Source organism: Triticum dicoccoides, chromosome 6B (assembly GCF_002162155.2).
Source record: "Triticum dicoccoides isolate Atlit2015 ecotype Zavitan chromosome 6B, WEW_v2.0, whole genome shotgun sequence".
In the NCBI taxonomy this organism is placed as follows: Eukaryota; Viridiplantae; Streptophyta; class Magnoliopsida; order Poales; family Poaceae; genus Triticum; species Triticum dicoccoides.
In genome coordinates, this window is record NC_041391.1 from 125,774,609 (window position 1) to 125,780,283 (window position 5,675).

Genomic DNA, 5,675 nt, shown 5'->3' on the forward strand with positions numbered 1-5,675 from the left:
GAGTTAAGGAAGAACCACCCGCAGCGGGGACGGGGGCTCACCGGAGAGGTACCCCACTATCTATCTTAGTGTTCAGGGTGGGCGCAGGGGGCCTAGATGGTTGGCCGGGGCGACGACGGCGAGTTGTTTCGGGGCGGCGAGGCGGCGCTGGGGCCGGCGGTTCGGCCGGCGGTGGTTGGCGGCTCAGGGGGGTGCAGGTTGAAGATGAACTGCAGGCCTTCCCTAAACTACATGTCAAGTGCCTCTCTGCTACCACTACTAGGGAAAAGCCTATACACAGAAATTTAGCAACAGCGCGGGTCAAAAAAGAGCGCTAGTGCTAGATAGCAGTAGAGATTGAGGAAAAACCGCGCTACAGATACAATCTTAGCAGTAGCGCGTGTAGTGCCAAAAGCGCTACTACTAATATCCCCGTTGGTAGAATGATAGGATATGCATAGCAGTAGCGGGCTTGGAAGAAGCGCGCTACCGCTAGGGCATAAGTAGTAGCGCGTTTCCTACGAAGAGCGCTACTACTAATGGAAATAAAATAAGATGAAAAACAAATAGGAAATTAAATGAAAATGAAAGAAATAGAAAAAAGGAGAAAGGAAAAAAATAAAATGTAAAGCATAATAATTGAAAAAGCGAAAAAACGGAGGAAGGCATAGCAGTAGCGTCTGTTTGTAAGAGGCGCTATAGCTAACATAGCTGCAGCGCGTGTCCTAGACCCCCACTATAGAAACAGAAAAGAAAATTAAAAAATGGAAGAAAATTACATAGCTATAACAGCAGGGTGTTTTGTAAAAACTGCTATAGCTATCTTAGCTATAGCGCGTTTTATGAAACACGCTACTGCTAAATTTGACTTAACCAAAAAACCGTTTCCCCCCGGCCACCACTTCTCCCCCAAATCCCTCGACCCACCCCGCCGCCGTCTCCCCGATTCGCCATCGCCCCACTTCGCCGCCGTCTCCTGCCGACGTCGACGCCATCGAAGCCGCCCCCAACGCCACGGAGCCGCACGGCCTCATCAACGCCATCGAAGCTGCCATCGACGCCACCGGATCCTTCCTCGCCACAACTATCTCCCTCGCCGTCACCGAAGACGCCCCTGCCTCCCTCGCCACCACTGCCTCCATCGCCACCACCGGAGCCATCCTCTATAAGCCCCCACCCCTCCTCTATCTCTCATGCATAGGTTAGCTAGTTTAATTAGCTTAATTATCTAGGTTAGGGCAAAATTTTAGTTAGGGCTTTGACACAGAAGTAGTTAGGTTAACTAGTTTAATTAGGTTAATTATCTAAGTTAGTGCAAAAATTAGTTAGGGCTTTGACAGAGAACTAGTACTAGTCAGGTTAACTAGTTTAATTAGGTTAATTATCTAGGTTAATTAGTGTAAAAATTTATTTAGGGCTTTGACAGAGAACTAGCTGTGTTAACTAGTTTAATTAGGTTAATTATGTAGGTAAACTAGATTAACTAACTAGGTTAAATAGGTAGGTTAATTAGGTTCGTTGGATTAACAAGCTAGGTTAAGTAGGTTGGCTAGGTTAGAGGAAAATTTTATTTTAGAGCATTAGGTCAGAAGGGTTAGAGAAATGGAGTTCCTTTGCAATTTAATTGGGTTTTGTCCTAGGCAGAGAAGGGTTAGAGATAATAATGTGTGTTTGTGTGAGAGAGAGGAATAGCTAGATCAACATGATTTGGGTTTTGTCCTAGGCAGAGAAGTGTTTAGTGAAGGAAAAGAATTTAGGAAAATTTAATTTTAAAGATGATCCCTTCCTAGACTTTTATTATTGATTATATCTTTTCATTGAAGTGGTCATGTTATATCTTTTCATCGAAGTGGTTCGATTGTGCCCAAGTGGCTTTGTTGTTTCTAGGGAAAGACGCTGAGTGGCCTATGTTTTGTCGGAATGTTGATTCATTTCTATTCTGGCAAATTTCAGGTTCTCGATTTGTCCACTTTTTAGCAATGGTCATGCCGAAATTTTCCATGAATTTCGGCATGACTTGTGCTACAAACTAGGACATATCGAGTGCCCGGGATTTGCCGCACCAGGAAGGAGTCAACATTCCTGCAAAACAATAGGCCTTTTTTATGTCATTATTCATTTTATTAGGTCTAGAATTAATTTACTAGATTTAATCATAGGAAACATGGCTAGCAACGATGAAGGACAGGGTTCTGGTGATTGCATCGACGTCTACCGGGCGGCATATGAATTTTTTAGCCTTACCGATGATCAACCGATGTTGTTGCAGGGCCCACCGGTGGCATCAAGGACTGAGACCGACACGCAGACCGGTGCTGAGACTGAGGCTGGCGCTGAGACTCAGACCGGCATCGGGACCGGTGCTGAGACTGAGACCGGTACTGCCTCAGGGAGCGGAGCCGGTTTAGAACCGAAAGCAAAGAGGCAACGGCTTCCTAACAAACTCAGGACTACTAGGCTGGTGGTCACGGAGGGTGACGACGGCATTTCTAAGCCAAAGGTGCCCGAGGAAGCGTGCTCGTGCTACGGCAATCAAATAGGCTGCATCGTACGGACAACCGCTGCCATCAACGATGAGAAACTACAGAAGATAGAAAATATGAGGAGCTCCCTCCTAAAGAAGTTTCACTAGATATTCTTGTTCCCGGGCCGAAATGAGAAGTATTATGAAGATCCAGATGAGGACCCGGCAATGAAGAAGATAAACAAACACGCCATGACCAAGTTTAGCGACGCGTTGGCCGCCTGGATAACTCGAGTGAAAGCAAGGATATCGACAAGAAGGAACCCTACTACAAGATTGTAAAGGATAATCTGACAATCACGGAAGACTAGTTTCAAATATTCAAGGAGGCTTGCGAGGCTGAAGCTGCCAAAAACAAGTCTAAGTACATGAAGGGGCTTCAAGAGAGGAACATTGGGAGCCATTGAAGGAAATATGCCCTAGAGGCAATAATAAAGTTATTATTTATTTCCTTATTTCATGATAAATGTTTATTATTCATGCTAGAATTGTATTAACTGGAAACATAATACATGTGTGAATACATAGACAAACATAGTGTGACTAGTATGCCTCTACTTGACTAGCTCATGAATCAAAGATGGTTAAGTTTCCTAGCCATGGACAAAAGAGTTGTCATTTGATTAACGGGATCACATCATTAGGAGAATGATGTGATTGACTTGACCCATTCCGTTAGCTTAGCACACGATCGTTTAGTATGTTGCTACTGCTTTCTTCATGACTTATACATGTTCCTGTAACTATGAGATTATGCAACTCCCGTTTACCAGAGGAACACTTTGTGTGCTACCAAACGTCACAATGTAACTGGGTGATTATAAAGGTGCTCTACAGGTGTCTCCAAAGGTACATGTTGGGTTGGCGTATTTCGAGATTAGGTTTTGTCACTCCGATAGTCGGAGAGGTATCTCTGGGCCCTCTCGGTAATACACATCACTTAAGCCTTGCAAGCATTGCAACTAATGAGTTAGTTGTGGGATGATGTATTAGGGAACGAGTAAAGGAACTTGCCGGTAACAAGATTGAACTAGGTATTGGATACCGACGATCGAATCTCGGGCAAGTAACATACCGATGACAAAGGGAACAAAGTATGTTGTTATGTGGTTTGACCGATAAAGGTCTTCATAGAATATGTAGCAGCCAATATGGGCATCTAGGTTCCGCTATTGGTTATTGACCAAGAATAGTTCTAGGTCATGTCTACATAGTTCTCGAACCCGTAGGGTCCGCACGCTTAAGGTTTCGATGATAGTTATATTATGAGTTTATGAGTTTTGATGTACCGAAGGAGTTCGGAGTCCCGGATGTGATTGGGGACATGACGAGGAGTCTCGAAATGGTCGAGACGTAAAGATCGATATATTGGACGACTATATTCGGAGTTCGGAAAGGTTCCGAGTGATTCGGGTATTTTTCGGAGTACCGAAGAGTTACGGGAATTCGCCGGGGAGTATATGGGCCGTATTGGGCCATACGGGAATAGAAGAGAAAGGCTGAAAGGAAGGAGGCACGCAGCCCCCCTCTGGTCCGAATTGGACAAGGGGTACGGCCCCCCTTTCCTTCCTCCTCTCCCCCTCTTTCCCCCTTGTCCTACTCCAACAAGGAAGGAGGGAGTCCTACTCCCGGTGGGAGTAGGACTCCCCTTGGCGCGCCCCTCCTAGGCCGGCCGCCCCCTCCCCCCTTGCTCCTTTATATACGGCGGCAGGGGGGCACCTCTAGGCACAACAACACAAGTTGATCTACGGATCGTTCCTTAGCCGTGTGCGGTGCCCCCCTCCACCATATTCCACCTTGGTCATATCGTCGCGGAGTTTAGGCGAAGCCCTGCGCCGGTAGAGCATCATCATCGTCACCACGCCGTCGTGCTGACGGAACTCATCCCCGACACTTTGCTGGATCGGAGTCCGGGGATCGTCATCGAGCCGAACGTGTACTGAACTCGGAGGTGCCGTACATTCGGTACTTGGATCGGTCGGATCGTGAAGACGTACGACTACATCAACCGCGTTGTCCTAACGCTTCCGCTTACAGTCTACGAGGGTACATGGACATTACTCTCCCCTCTCGTTGCTATGCCATCACCATGATCTTGTGTGTGCGTAGGAAATTTTTTGAAATTACTACGTTCCCCAACAGTGGCATCCGAGCCTAGGTTTTATGCGTTGATGTTATATGCACGAGTAGAACACAAGTGAGTTGTGGGCGATACAAGTCATACTGCTTACCAGCATGTCATACTTTGGTTCAGCGGTATTGTTGGATGAAGCGGCCCGGACCGACATTACGTGTACGCTTACACGAGACTGGTTTTACCGCTGTGCTTCGCACACAGGTGACTAGCGGGTGTCTGTTTCTCCAACTTTAGTTGAACCGAGAGTGGCTATGCCCGGTCCTTGTGAAGGTTAAAACAGCACTAACTTGACGAACTACCGTTGTGGTTTCGATGCGTAGGTAAGAACGATTCTTGCTAAGCCCGTAGCAGCCACGTAAAACATGCAACAACAAAGTAGAGGACGTCTAACTTGTTTTTGCAGGGCATGTTGTGGTGTGATATGGTCAAGACGTGATGAGATATAAGTTGTTGTATGAGATGATCATGTTTTGTTCAAGTTATCAGCAACTGGCAGAAGCTCTATGGTTGTTTCTGTTGGGGAACGTAGCAGAAATTCAAAATTTTCCTACGTGTCACCAAGATCTATCTATGGAGAAACCAGCTACGAGTAGAAGGAGAGGAGAGGAGAGTGCATCTACATACCCTTGTAGATCGCTAAGCGGAAGCGTTCAAGTGAACAGGGTTGATGGAGTCGTACTCGTCGTGATTCAGATCACCGATGATCAAGTGCCGAACGGACGGCACCTCCGCATTCAACACACGTACAGCCCGGTGACGTCTCCCACGCCTTGATCCAGCAAGGAGAGAGGGAGAGGTTGAGGAAGACTCCATCCAACAGCAGCACAACGGCGTGGTGGTGGTGGAGGAGCGTGGCAATCCCGCAGGGCTTCGCCAAGCACCATGGGAGAGGAGAAGAACTTGGGAGAGAGGGAGGGGCTGCACCAAAGGCATAAGGTATGTTTGGGAGGCCCTCCTACCCCACTATATATAGGGATCCCAAGGGGGGGGGTGCGCCAGCCCCTAGGAGATCAAATCTCCAAGGGGGCGGCGGCC